The sequence below is a fragment of the Eurosta solidaginis genome, chromosome 1 (assembly GCF_040869045.1).
Source record: "Eurosta solidaginis isolate ZX-2024a chromosome 1, ASM4086904v1, whole genome shotgun sequence".
In the NCBI taxonomy this organism is placed as follows: domain Eukaryota; kingdom Metazoa; phylum Arthropoda; class Insecta; order Diptera; family Tephritidae; genus Eurosta; species Eurosta solidaginis.
This window is the reverse complement of record NC_090319.1, coordinates 65,537,380-65,553,840: the sequence shown is the minus strand read 5'-3', so window position 1 is coordinate 65,553,840 and position 16,461 is coordinate 65,537,380. Positions and strand designations below refer to the sequence as shown.

The 16,461-nt window shown below is 31.2% G+C and overlaps 1 pseudogene; it reads left to right on the top strand.

Moving 5' to 3' along the window:
* The window catches only part of LOC137234026 (serine proteinase stubble-like), a 159,603-nt pseudogene that overhangs the window by 142,946 nt on the left and 196 nt on the right, over positions 1–16,461 (top strand).

The window sequence follows — 16,461 nt, the reverse complement described above, 5'->3', positions numbered from 1 at the left end:
ATCTTGATGAAATTAGGTATGTAGGTTCCTGAGCACTCATCTCAGATCACTATTTAAAATGAACGATATCGGACTATAACCACGCCCACTTTTTCGATATCGAAAATTTCGAAAAACCGAAAAAGTGCAATAATTCATTACCAAAGACAGATAAAGCGATAAAATTCGGTAGGTGAGTTCAGCTTATGACGCAGAGTTGAAAATTAGTAAAATTTTGGACAATGGGGGTAGCACCGCCCACTTTTAAAAGAAGGTAATTTAAAATTTTTGCAAGCTGTAATTTGGCAGTCGTTGAAGATATCATGATGAAATTTGGCAGGAACGTTACTCCTATTACTATATGTACGCTTAATAAAAATTAGCGAAATCGGAGTAGGACCACGCCCACTTAAAAAAAAAAATTTTTTTAAAGTAAAATTTTAACAAAAAATTTAATATCTTTACACTATATAAGTAAATTATGTCAACATTCAACTCCAGTAATGATATGGTGCAACAAAATACAAAAATAAAAGAAAATTTAAAAATGGACGTGGTTCCGCCCTTTTTCATTTAATTTGTCTAGGATACTTTTAATGCCATAAGTCGAACAAAAATTTACCAATCCTTTTGAAATTGGTAGGGGCATAGATTTTATGACGCTAACTGTTTTCTGTGAAAATGGGCGAAATCGGTTGAAGCCACGCCCAGTTCTTATACACGGTTGTCCGTCTGTCCTTCCGCATGGCCGTTAACACGATAACTAGAGCAAAAATCGACATATCTTTACTGAACTTAGTTCACGTACTTATCTGAACGCACTTTATCTTGGTATAAAAAATGAATGAAATCCGACTATGACCACGCCCACTTTTTCGATATCGAAAATTACGAAAAATGAAAAAAATGCCATAATTCTATACCAAATACGAAAAAAGGGATGAAACATAGTAATTGGATTGGTTTATTGACGCGAAATATAACTTTGGAAAAAACTTTGTAAAATGGTTGTGACACTTACCATATTAAGTAGAAGAAAATGAAAAAGTTCTGCAGGGCGAAATAAAGAACCCTTGAAATCTTTGCAGATATTACATATATAAATAAATTAGCGGTATCCAACAGAGGATGTTATGGGTCACCCTGGTCCACATTTTGGTCGATATCTGGAAAACGCCTTCACATATACAACTACCACCACTCCCTTTTAAAACTCTCATTAACACCTTTCATTTGATACCCATATCGTACACACATATTCTAGAGTCACCCCTGGTCCACCTTTATGGCGATATCTCGAAAAGGCGACCACCTATAGAACGAAGGCCCACTCCCTTTAAAAATACTCATTAACACCTTTTATTTGATACCCATATCGTACAAACAAAGTCTAGTCACCTCATTAGCACCTTTCGTTTGATACCCATATTGTACAAACGTATTCTAGAGTCACCCCTGGTACACCTTTATGGCGATATCTCGAAAAGGCAACCACCTATACAACTACCACCACTCCCTTTTAAAACCCTCATTAACACCTTTAATTTGATACCCATATCGCACAAACACATTCTAGTGTCACCCCTGGTCCACCTTTATGGCGATATTTCGAAACGGCGTCCACCTATAGAACTAAGGCCCACTCCCTTTTAAAATAGTCATTAACACCTTTCGTTGGATACCCATATTGTACAAACGCATTCTAGAGTCACCCTGGTCCACCTTTATGGCGATATCTCGAAAAAGCGACCACCTATAGAACTACCACCACTCCCTTTTAAAACCCTCATTAATACCTTTAATTTGATACCCATATCGCACAAACACATTCTAGAGTCACCCCTGGTCCACCTTTATGGCGATATTTCGAAACGGCGTCCACCTATAGAACTAAGGCCCACTCCCTTTTAAAGTACTCATTAACACCTTTCGTTTGATACCCATATCGTACAAACAAATTCTAGGGTCACCCCTGGTCCACCTTTATGGAGATACCTCGAAACGGCGTCCACCTATGGAACTAAGGATTACTTTTTTTTAAAATACTCATTACCACCTTTCATTTGATACCCATATCGTACAAAAAAATTCTAGAGTCAACCCTGATCCACCTTTATGGCGATATGCCTAAATGGCGTCCACCTATAGAACTATGGCCCACTCCCTCATAAAATACTCTTTAATTCCTTTAATTTGATACACCTGTCATACGAACACATTCCAGGGTTTCCATCGGTTCATTTTCCTACATGGTTATTTTACCTTATGTTGTCACCATAGCACTCAACTGAGTATGTAATGTTCGGATACACCCGAACTTAACCTTACTTACTTGTTTTTTCTTTTCTATTTTACTTTACTTATCTTTGTTTTTTTTTCTCACTTTATTTTTATTTCTTTTTTAATTTACGTACCTTTGTTTTTTTGCTCGCTTTATTTTTTTTTTCTTTGGATGTGAATTTTTTTTGTTTTTGTTCTCATGTTTTTTTTTTATTTGCTTTATATTATTTTTGGATTCTTTTTCTGATGTTTATATAATTAGTGCTTAATAAGTCTTTTGGTAGTTCTTATCTTTCTTTGATTTTTGTTTCTTTCTTTTTATATCTTAACCGTTTTCCCATCTTTTGTTTTTTGTTTCTGGTCTAATTTATTATTTTCTCTGTGTGCATGTTAAAATATTTAACAATTTAAACTTTTTATTACTTAAGCTTCTGCATTTATTTGTTTTATTTATTTTCGTTTGTTAATATTAATTTTTATATTAAATTTATAATTTTTTTCTATTTTTTTATTATCTCTCTAACCTTCAACTCAAATTATTAATTTTGTGATTAAAAACTCATATCTTTGGAAATTGTTTTAAGAGCAGTTGCATTTGCACTTTTCGCTTACCGTCGCATATTATTAAGCCACATTAATTTAAAAGTAGAAAGTACTTCATCAGGTTTTAAGGCTAGCGTCAGAGTGCTCGCTAGAAGCTATGCCAGGCGAGAAGCGATTTTTATTTTCATATATTTTATAAGCTTGGGAAGTTTCTAGCACTCTTACAACTTCTAGAACTTTCCATAAGAAGTATTTTGCAGGTTTTTCTATCTATTATTATCTATATTATAGCAACTCTTCTCGCTTCCACTTTGCCGTCAGCTTTATTATATTAAGTGCATTTTTGTAATATAGTTTTCGGAGGCTGAATGATTCCACAACAAGGTGGAAAACTAAGGCATGTATATGCGTAAAACTTTAAAATATTTTTGGATTTTTAGTTCAAAATTATGAGGAAGTCTTTCTGAAATTCAAAATAATTCCGAAAATAATCCCGAAATGATCCTAAAATGATTCTGTAACTGTCCTGAAATGAATTCAAAATAGTTTCGAAATAATCCAGCAGTAGTCCGATATGATACCTTAAACAATCCTGAAGTGAACGAAAATTGCTCCAAATTGGTCCCGAAATTTTCTCGAATATCGCAAAAAAAAAACACAAGAAGAATAACTGTCCTAAAATAGTCCCCAAAACATTCCGAAAATAATCTTTAAGTCACCCTAAAACATCTCCAAAATTGCATCGATTATAGTTTCGAAATGATCCTTAAAATAATCCCAAAGTGTGTTTGTAGTGATCCCGAAATAGTCACGAAGTGGCCGCAAAATGGTCCAAGAATTTGCGATACAATTCCATTCCTTCAAAAGGTGGCACTCAGATGCTTATTAGTTGATATATATCCGCATCCCCCTTTAACGAATAACATAATGTGTCCACCTTTGAATTATCTGATATGTCTTCCTCTTAATGCGGAAGAACCATGAGTCCCCGTTTGATTGTAAGGATCGAAGTATCGTCACTGTGGAGACAAAAAAAAAAAAATGATGTGTCCTTTTTACTGCCCTTTTTCGTTTACCGCACATTTGCGGATACGTTTGTTAGTTTCCCTTGTATTCAGCATTAATATAAATCCAAGTTTTGCTGTCGACCGTTCATAAATAACAACAAAATATGAAGATTTTTTTCCTCTTATTATTTGAAAATCTTCAATAAAAAATTTCAACAGATTTGAAGGTTTAATATTATGGATCTTCGTCTTCCATACAGCGTTAGAGTTACTCCAATGTCTGACAATTTGTTTCCCCTGAGGAAGGTATAAAATGTAAAGAAACCAGTAGCTGTTCCTGTTGTTGGAGTATTTAAAGAATTCTACTCTTGGTTGCTCTTGAGACACAAGAGATAACTGTACAAATTAAGCTAATGTCGGTCGAAGTATGTACATTCTCTCTAAACTCTTTAGCATTGTGTACACAACAATCTTATCCATCAAATGCCTGAGCAGGCGTTCAGGATGGCTACTTTTTACCGTTTGGACAGGATGTTAAATATGGTTACGCATACAGTCCATACAGTTATTTGGACGTCTATGCTGAAGATATCACACTTGTCTTATTCACAATGCCCTTTAGGGTACTTTTTCGGTCACAGCACGATATTAACAGCGATATACTTTTTATTACAAAACAAAAATCGTACAAAGTCCACTTAGTCAACTCTGGGCAATTATTATTGTTTAAATAAATATGTTTACACTTAGACTAGAGGAGGAAATATGTCACAGACTTATAAAACGAGCAATTCAATGCGTAATTGTGCACCTACAGCTGTGAACAGAAAAATGACAGTGCCAATGTTTATATTCAGAAAAAAGTTTCTAACTAAAACTATACAAACCATCCATAAAACTTTTTGGAAAAAAAAATCGAAAATTCGAGAAAGTTTTGAACTTTTTATTTAGGATTCTCTGAACGTTTTGGATATGTAGTTTTGTAGGCCTGATAATTTTAGTCAAACAAACACCCTTAGGAAAACAATTTTTAAAAATCAGTGCAAGTTTTAAGAGACCTATAACTATAAAAGTAAATTTAATTGACGAAATTTTATAAAAATTTCCACTGCTTTTTTTCTGTTCGCTGCTGTAAGTGACTTCATTTACATTCCAATGTATATTTAAAGTGTTTTCTTTTAAATAGTATTTGCACAGTTTAAATTTTATTTACTATATTTTACGTTTAGCTGTATTTTCTTCCACTCAATGTGATATATTGAATGAGCTGCATTTACGTATGTATTCGGACATATACCCTGTGAAAATCACTAGAACTCCGTACATGTATGTAAAGAGGTTTCCGTGAGGTTGACCCTCTCATAATTAAAAATAATTCATATAAAAAATATGTTGTGATTACTTTTGCGTTGTCCTAGGACAAAACCGTTGCATCACTTTTACATCTTCAAAACAAACTATCCCAAGTCCAGAAGTTAAATTTTCCACGAAAAACCCTCGAAGTTTACACTGGGATATCCCTTTTTGCTATTAGACACTTGACAGCGCACTCTTTAGAAGCTTACATTAAACACTCCCGATTTTTGCTCGGATATAATCATATAGTACATAAGTATGTAAATATGAAATGGACTGTCTACGCCAGATGTTGCTTGCTTGATCACGCAATTTTCTCAATGCACGTGTACAATTTGATTCTTGATATGGCAAGTCTTATGCGGCAGTTCCTCACGAACGTACGTACCAAAAACGTGTCAGCTGACACGACCTATCTTATGAGTGTACAATGTAAACGAAAACTCACCGACGTTCAACGCCCGTACGTACGTAGTCCGGAACGTAGAAATCAAAACAATTTTGATTTTTTTCCGTAAGAACGTGTCAGCTGATCGCTCTCTCACTAGACAGAGTTGCCTAGTAAACTTTTGTGCGCTAATTTTTGACCGTTTGCACTTTTATGCAAAAACACCTAATTAAAGTTTGAAAAATTGTGAAAATAATTCGAAATAATTATGTAAAAGTGCAGATTATAAATATGTAATCTATTTATACTTATTTAATATTTATTCCGGCCTTTTACAATACCAAAAATTAAATTGGAAAAAGTTGATGTTTCCATAAGCATACATGCAAACTGGCCAATGGCAACAGTGCTTTGTTGTAAACAATACACACACAAATATGTTATGTACATGTACACAGACGCACACATTAATTCCTACGGGCTTGAGAATTCGGTCAAACGTGCTTCGTACACAAACGACCGTACTTACGGCACACGTTGGTGGGTAACTGCCGCATTAGACGTCATATTTATCATTTATTTTTATTTTTAAACACAACTGGACAAGTTTGAAGAATTGGAAATATCGCAAATGCAATACACAGAAAACGTATGGACCACATTACCACACAATGTCCCAGTAGAGAACAATTCGTGTGGAGACAAACCACTTTCTGAGTTGTGCTTCCTGTAGCGTCATTCTCCGTACTCTGAAGAAAGATGGCGCAACTTCGAGAGCAGTGTATTTTCAAGCCCAATTCGACAAGGGATTATAGAAATTGTTCGTTTATATATATCGACTTATGAGTCGAGTAATACCCTATCTGTGCAGTCAGTTCTAAATCGTCCTGTCTTAGAATTTGAATAAAGATCTAACTCAGAACTTAATAAAATAACGCCCATTCTCTAAATTTGTTTCAAATGAATTCGGGTGAAGGACGCCCTATTTCAGAATTTGATTGCGGAGCGCTCTTTCTTAGAATTTGTTTCAAATGACTTCAACAATTTTTCTTAGACACCCTATCTCAACTCAAAATTTATTGATTTTATGACGAGTTTTATTTCCTGCAAATTCGGATCAAGTTTCAAAATCAACAAAAAAAGTGATTGCAAAATATATCAATGTAACATTTTTTAGGATGAAAGGACGTTGTACTCCCAGTAAGTTCGAATGATTTGCTTTGTGGGATAATCAGATATTGAATATAAATATTGCAATCGTAAATTTCTGGATTATTTATGTATGTCTTTCTGGATTTCCAAATTTCAAATGAACTTCTTTTCATATTTTTGTTTTGTATTTAATTCCAATACTTTTCCAGTGAGCTTTGGTCTCTGGAATACGCGCTACTACAAAATTGATTTACATGCTTATTATCCACAGAGATTTCCTGGGCGAGTGATTTCCACACTTTTGAACTTTTGGTGACCCCAACTGATTACTTTACAGATGGTGCTTTTTGGTGGTGCAGATGTACGTTTTTGTTGTATGAATAAAATTGAGTATATTGAGTTGGATTTTTCGGTTCAAATTATATTTATAAAAAAAAAATCGAAATGTATGAAATATACTTTTGAACACATCCGATTTTGTTACTAAACAATATTTTGATTGAAAAACATATGTACATATTTGTCTAAATATTATCTATTCGGACAATCACAAAGAAACAAAATTTCTTCAAATTCAGTCACTACCAGCCTATGTGCCCACACTATTTCAGCTGTAAAAAGCTTCTCGTGCAAATAAAAACAAAAACAAAATATTCATAATCAAATAATCATTTGTAAACAACTTTTGTGGTTAATAACATTTTCATGGTCAATAAGTAAATGAATTATCTAACATTGTAAATGTGTTTTTTTTTTGTTAGAAAATGCCATTATGACACATGAAAAGAAGCAATAACTAGCTTTTCAGATCTACATCAAGATCTTAATTATTAATACTAAAGAAAAGAAAAAGTATTGAAATAAATATAAAATACTTCATTCAAGGTTCAAATCGAGCTCAAGGTCAGAACAATGTCAAACAAAGTAATTGGCAATAAACAAAAATCCAGCATTATCAGTGATTTTCACCAGATGGCGCAACACTGAATAAATATAGTTGGTAACTAGTAAGAACGGGACTGTCTTCGGCTGTGCCGAAGACTTCATACCTTTCATGAATGGGGCTGAACAATAATCTTATCCTGTTCGTAATCTCCGAATAATCGGATGTATAAGATAAGAAATATATAGTGAACAGATCTACATACTTTAACGATTTTTAAGATAAATATAAAATAAAAAACAGGTAGGTACTTCGTGTGAGGATGCAAAGTTTCAGGTTTTTTGTGGTCTGCGTGTAAAAACTATGACTACGAATCACGTATTTCAAAAATATATGACTAAAACGTAACTATTTGATGAAATTTGATGAATTTTGAAGATTCTAGCCTTAAAAAATGGGTCAAAATGACAGTTTATATGAAGTATATAATATATATTCGACCGATCTCTATGATTTTTTCAGACAACAATATAAGTATTTTGTGAAATTTGAAGCTTCTAACTGTTAAAACGGGGCAGAAATTGCGCAAAGTTTCTTATCTGAACAATCGGTTGTATGAGATATATACTATGTGTACCACCGATCTCAATGATTTTTTCAGACATCAATATATGCTATACACGTAAGCAGTTGGTGAAATTTGAAGCTTCTAGCTGTTAAAATGGGGCCGAAATCGTAAAAAAATATATATATACTATATATATATACTATATGTACCATCATATATATATTATATATATCACCGATCTCTATGATTTTTTGACACAACAATACATACTATATACGTAAGCAATCGGCGAAATTTGAAGCTTATAACTGTTAAAATGGGGAAGAAATTGCGCAAAGTTTCTTATCTGAACAATCGGTTGTATGGGATATATACTATATATACCACCGGTATCTATGATTTTCTCAGACAACAATATATGCTATACACGTAAGCATTTGGTGAAATTTGAACATATCTAAACGATTTTTAAGATAAATATAAAATAAAAAATAGGTAGGTAATCTGTGTGAGGATGCAAAGCTTCACGTTTTTTGTGGTCTGCATGTAAAAACTATGGCTACGAATCACGTATTTCAAAAATATATGACGTAAACGTAACCATTTGATGAAATTTGATGAATCTTGAAGCTTCTAGCCGTAAAAAAGGGGTCAATATGACAGTTTATATGAAGTATATAATATATATACCACCGATCTCTATGATTTTTTCAGACAACAATATATGCTATATACGAAAGCATTTTGTGAAATTTGAAGCTTCTAACTGTTAAAACGGGGCAGAAATTGCGCAAAGTTTCTTATCTGAACAATCGGTTGTATGAGATATATACTATGTATACCACCGATCTCAATGATTTTTTCAGACATCAATATATGCTATACACGTAAGCAGTTGGTGAAATTTGAAGCTTATAGCTGTTAAAATGGGGTAGAAATTGCGAAAAGTTTCTTATCTGAACAATCGGTTGTATGAGATATATACTATATATACAACCGATCTCTCTGATTTTTTCAGACAACAATATATGCTATATACGTAACCAATCGGTGAAATTTGAAGCTTATAGCTGTTAAAATGGGGTAGAAATTGCGAAAAGTTTCTTATCTGAACAATCGGTTGTATGAGATATATACTATATATACAACCGATCTCTATGATTTTTTCAGACAACAATATATGCTATATAGGTAAATATTCGGTGAAATTTGAAGCTTCTAGCTGTTAAAATGGGGCTAAAATTTGCGAAAATATATATATATATACTATATATATATACTATATATACCACCATATATATACTATATATACCACCGATCTTTATGATTTTTTCAGACAATAATATATGCTATATACGTAAGCATTCGCTGAAATTTGAAGCCTCTAGCTCTTAAAATAGGGCAGTAATTACGAAAAGTTCCTTATCTGAACAATCGGTTGTGGGGGATATATACTATATATACGACCGATCTCATAAATTTTTTCAGGCAACAATATGTGCAATATACGAAAGTATATGGTGAAGTTTGAAGCTTCAATCTGTTAAATTGGGTAAGATATTACAAAAATCCTCTTTTTCTGAAAAATCGGTTGTATGGAGGATATATGCTATAGTGGTCCGATCCGGTCGGTTCCGACAAATGTCTAATCGGACACCCAAATACACCTGCTCACCAAATTTTATCAAGATATCTCAAAAATTGAGGGACTAGTTTGCATACAAACAGACAGACGGACAGACGGACATGGCTAAATCAACTCAGCTCTTCAACCTGATTATTTCGGTATACTTAATGGTGGGTCTACCTATTTTCCTTTAAGGACTTACAATTTTCGGTTTCGTGACGAAATTAATATACCATTTCATTTTCATGAAAGGTATAAAAATAGGTAGGTAATCTGTGTGAGGATGCAAAGCTTCACGTTTTTTGTGGTCTGCATGTAAAAACTATGGCTACGAATCACGTATTTCAAAAATATATGACGTAAACGTAACTATTTGATGAAATTTGATGAATATTGAAGCTTCTAGCCGTAAAAAAGGGGTCAATATGACAGTTTATATGAAGTATATAATATATATACCACCGATCTCTATGATTTTTTCAGACAACAATATATGCTATATACGAAAGCATTTTGTGAAATTTGAAGCTTCTAACTGTTAAAACGGGGCAGAAATTGCGCAAAGTTTCTTATCTGAACAATCGGTTGTATGAGATATATACTATATATACAACCGATCTCTCTGATTTTTTCAGACAACAATATATGCTATATACGTAACCAATCGGTGAAATTTGAAGCTTATAGCTGTTAAAATGGGGTAGAAATTGCGAAAAGTTTCTTATCTGAACAATCGGTTGTATGAGATATATACTATATATACAACCGATCTCTATGATTTTTTCAGACAACAATATATGCTATATAAGTAAATATTCGGTGAAATTTGAAGCTTCTAGCTGTTAAAATGGGGCTAAAATTTGCGAAAATATATATATATATACTATATATATATACTATATATACCACCGATCTTTATGATTTTTTCAGACAATAATATATGCTATATACGTAAGCATTCGCTGAAATTTGAAGCCTCTAGCTCTTAAAATAGGGCAGTAATACGAAAAGTTCCTTATCTGAACAATCGGTTGTGGGGGATATATACTATATATAAATTTTTTCAGGCAACAATATGTGCAATATACGAAAGTATATGGTGAAGTTTGAAGCTTCAATCTGTTAAATTGGGTAAGATATTACAAAAATCCTCTTTTTCTGAAAAATCGGTTGTATGGAGGATATATGCTATAGTGGTCCGATCCGGTCGGTTCCGACAAATGTCTAATCGGACACCCAAATACACCTGCTCACCAAATTTTATCAAGATATCTCAAAAATTGAGGGACTAGTTTGCATACAAACAGACAGACGGACAGACGGACAGACGGACATGGCTAAATCAACTCAGCTCTTCAACCTGATTATTTCGGTATACTTAATGGTGGGTCTATCTATTTTCCTTTAAGGACTTACAATTTTCGGTTTCTTGACGAAATTAATATACCATTTCATTTTCATGAAAGGTATAAAAAGGAATAGAAGTAGCAAATTTGCCAGTCAAACAAACCACTGCTGTATAGCTAAATGGATAGCGCAGCATGCGTAAAGCGTACTTAAGCACCCTTCGAAATGGATCTATCTGCGCAGCTATGGCAGGTTGTCTGAAAAATTTTCTACTTACTATTCCAAAAACAAAATACAATTTTTCAAATTTAGAAAAATTAAAAAATAACAATAATTATCATTAGAAAAAAATTATTGTTCTGGCCTTGAGCTCGATTTGAACCTTGAATGATTTATCAATAGGCCGATAAAAACAAAAACAATTGTTTATAAAATACTTCTTTCTGAAAACTTACCACTGATCTTTTCGAAAAAATCGTATACATTTCCTTTTACATTGATGTTAAGATGTTATGTAGAGAAAGAGAGAATGTAAGGGATAGTAGAGATGACGGATAGGGAGAAGGAGAAGCAGAGAATCCAGGAGGGTAATGATGGTGAGGAACGGGAGATGATGATAGGAGCAGACGTACAGGGCGATAAAAAAATTATATTCATATTCATATTTTGTCCACATAAATTAATATGAGTTACAAAAAACATTTTCAAGTTTTGTACTCATTTAAATGATGTAAATGTAAGTATCAAATAAAAAACAAATAAAATATTTATTAAAAAAGTAAAAAATATGAAATTAAAAAACTAAAACCAAAAACAATAAGAAATGAATTAATTGGATATAAAATAATAGGAACAAAATATACAAAAAATTTTTTTTGAAAAACTTAAAAATAGAAAAAAAAATAAAAACTATGAAAATAAAAAAAACGTTAAAAAAAATTAATTTTTTTCATATTAAGAATATAAACTATAAAAAAATTCCAATTATAGTTCCTTGTTGTAATTATTATATAGCCTCCCTGACGCAGACACAACGGCTCGAAACGCGTGAGAGAAAAAAGGAAGACTTATGTTGTGATTTTGATTTACCAACCAAAATAAGCTCTTATTAACTATACGAAAAACTAGAAAAAAGTAAAATATAATCTTAGAAAATAAAAAATAATAAACAAAAGAAACGAAAAAGTTAAAAAAGAAAAATACTTACAAAAAAAAAAAAATGAAAAAATATTTACATAAATATAAAAACATAAGGGGACACAATTAATGTATATTGGAACGATTACCGATAAATAATAAACTAACCATAAAAAAAAAATTTTGATCCGAAATGAATTGAAAATATTATAATATAAAAAAATCTGCAACATAAAAAAATAAAAAATTGATAAAATATAATAAAAAAAATATAAAATAAAATAAAAGTTAAATAGATAAAAAACTATAAAGATAGACAAAAAAATGTAAAATTATATAAGTAAAATAAAATAAAACAATAAAAATAAAACAAATATTAACTAATAAAAAAGTATAAAAAAACTTTGCAAAACGAAGAAATTTTATAAAAAAATTACTTTCTTAGAAGCAAAAGAATTTATATACTTAATTTTAGTACTTTAAAACTAAAAAAAAATAACTAGATAAAGAGATTAAAAAAGTGATAAAACACAAAAAAATTTAAAATTTATAAGAAAATAAAAGCAATTTAATTAAAACATAATTTTAAACAAATTGATACAAAAAATTTAATTTTTAATTAAAAAGTAAAAAAAAAAAACAAATTACGAAAACTAAAAATCAATGAATTAGTAAATAAACAAAAGACAAAACTAAAAAGCAAGTAAAGAAACGAAAAAAAATAATAAAAAAATATTAAAATACAAAGAAGTCTCTTTAACAATGTTTATTTCAAAATAATAATTAGGAACGCTTAAAAGACAGACTGTAGTAGAAATTAAAAAAAAAATTTAATATTAAAAGAAACTCGTTAATTGAAAATAAAAAATTTACTAAAAATGTTAATAAAAAAAAAAAAAAAGAAAAAATAATAAATTTAAAAATAAAAAATTTTAAATTATAGAAAAATATAAAAATTTCATTATGTTGAGTAGGAGCAGCAACAACTATGATAAAAAAAAGTTAAAATGCATTATAAACAAAGTTAAAATGCATTATATAGAAAAAAAAATTTATAAGATATTGTAAAAAACGTAAAATTTCCAGAATTAAAAAAATATAAATATAAAAATTTCAAAATTAAAAAGCTCAAGAAAGTTAAAAAAAATCAAATTAAAAAGGAGACCTTGGCTAACGGAACTGTTTATAGAGAAATACATATCGTTAGCTTAATGTGAAAATGTGCTAAGTCACTTTTTTTATTTTATATTTTAATGCAGTTTTAAAACTGAATTCAAAATACATCGGTCACAAGAAAACAAATATTTTAATTTTTAATTTTTACGTGCTGTTTGCAATGATGTGTAAATGTGCTAAGTCGTCAAATGTTCAAAAAAATGTGCTAAGTCAACCAGTCAATAATATCAATCTGAATTACTAGTTATTTCTTTGTGCGCGCATTTTATTTACTTATTTAATTCATTCGGTGTAAAGTACATGCTTTGTTGTTGTTGTTGTTGTATTAACGATAAAAACACTCCCCGAAGGCTTTGGGCCGATGTTGATGGTCCTTTGCCGCATATAGATCTGGTACGTTCCGGTAACAAAGCACTATTAAGGTACTAGTCCCACCATCTCTGGAACGATTTATATGACCACATTAAACCTTCTAGGCCATCCCGTCCTCCCCACCCCCTAGTTCCATGACGAACTTGGGGTCGCCAGAGCCTCGGCTGTCAATGAAACAGAATTCGCCACAGGTAGGTGAGGTTGGCAATTGGGTTGGAGAAGCTATATATTGAGTTGGGAACCCCTTGAGAGGGTTGCCTACACAACCCCATGAAATTGGATTCACCCAATTGAGACATACCTTTGGTATTTGATAAATGCTTTGCGTTGACCATAATCTACTTCAATTCTTACATGTCGATAACTACATGCTTTCTTACAGACTAGTTAAAAATAGAAAACAATTCAAGCTTAAACTTATATAAACTGTTATTAAAATTAAGAACACTACTGAATCGATTTGCTAGATGTATAGTCCTAGTTATAAGTTCATTCATAGCATAATTCGTTTTATTAGTTAATTAAATAGTAGTTAAGTAAATAATCTATTATGCCGAAGATCACGCATTGGAATATATGGAATGAACAAATGAGATAAATAAGAACAATTCGTGCTAAAGTTTATTACATTATAGGCAAGCATGAGTGAGATTCAAGTTTTTCTGTCATGCAAAGCCTGAAGACCAAGCAATTTGCACCTGCTGGTATATGATGGGAGGCCGTCTGGCCAGTCAAGCATACGTAAAGCAATTTTTGTAAAAAAAATTTGAACTCTCTCAATTTTATAGGAGTTAGATTCATAGAAAGGATTCCATATTATTGAGCAATATTCAAGACGACTTCTTGCCAAAGATATATAAAGTGCCTTCAACGTCATAGGGTCCTTAAAGTCACTGGTGTTACGTCTACTGAACCCAACCATTCCAACAAATTTTGAAACAACGAAGTCAATGGTGCTAGAAAAAGAAAGTTTGGAGTTAAAAATTACACTCAAGTCTTTATTCTCTTGACAACGATTAAGAAATTTAGTATTTAGTTTGTAGATAAGAACCATTAGAAACAGTTTGAGAAATAAATAGTAGTTTTTGTGAAATATATAGTTTTAGTGTTTTATTTCAATCATTAAAGGTGAAGAGTGATGGGAAAACATATTGAGTAAAAAGTGCTAAGTCAGGAGAAAAAATTTGTTATGAGTGCGGAAATTGTGCTAAGTCATAAAATAGCTGCTAGGTTGGCATACATGATTTTTATTTATCTTTTTCAAAGCTTCTACACTCAGCATTGTAATTAAGGTATCCTCATTCACAGTTTTGAAAAAAGAAGGTTATTTCAAAAGTTAATCATTTTTTTTCGTCTCTTGTAAAATTCGTAAAAGTTGACTTAGCACATTTTCACATTAAGCTAACGATATAATAAAAATTTTTTTTTAATTTCCATATATATAAAAGTCTTGAAATGAAAATACTTTTGAACATAAATAGAACTATCACTAAAATAATAAAAAAAATTTAAAACAAGAAACTAATTTTGTCTTAAATTGTATGTTATTTAGATCACTTTTATGTAAATAAAATAAAACTTGTTTCCAGCTTTTTAAAATAATTCTCTGTATTGTAATATTTTTCGCATATTAATCACATTATTTTCCTAATATCATTTCACCTTTACAGATTGTAAGTTTTTTAAACAATTAAAGGATACATAAATCGATCATAAAAACGAAAACGCGTAAAAATCATAAACAAGAGAGAGAGGAATTATCAAATTGATCTATAATTTCATATAGAATTTGTATAAATATTCGAGCACATTGTGTTTGAGACGCAAAAGAAAACTAAATAGAAACAAAAATATTGCAAAGCACAAGTGTTTATTATCGTGAATAGCTCTGAAGCTTACATAATAAAACCATTACTGTGCTTTTGTCTTGCTTTACCATTTTAAAGTGACATACATATTTTTTATTAAAAACCATTTGAGGGTTTTGATTTGTTTGTTGCTTGCAAATTGACTATTTTCCTCTTATCTCGGGGAAAAGGAATTGTACGAAGGTCCTTTGAACGTTAGAGTGGTGTACTGCTCTCAGAGTTATCACTATCATAGCAGTGTACGACACAAGCAGCAAGCAAAATTCAAATTTTATTTTCGGTGTATAAGAATAACTGAATTGTGTATAATCACTGTACAACTTAACAATCATCACATTCCTACTGAGGCTCGAAATCCGGGGAAGCATAGTATAGAGAGAGAAAAGAGCGACAGATTAAACGTGGTTTTGTTATACAATTCAGTTTCCTAATTTTATTCTGGAGAATTTAGATTTTTTTAGTTTTTTACAACTTGTTTTGTTGTAGAAAATTGGGAGTGTACATTTTTAAGCTACATATTGAGAAAACCCACTCATAAAAAACGGGAAATCGCTTTTGTGGTGATTCTCGCTGATATCTTTGAATAAACCTGCCGTAGAAAAGGTAGCGTAAGCTTAAAAATTAAAAAAAGAAATCATAACAAATTCTCCTAATTTGGCTGAAAATAAAATCAAACAAATTTTTTCATTGGCCTATTACCAAAAAACTGTTAAAATAAAAAACGAAGGATACGTAAAAAAAACTATTGAGTCTTGTAATTTTACATAAAGTAGAAAGT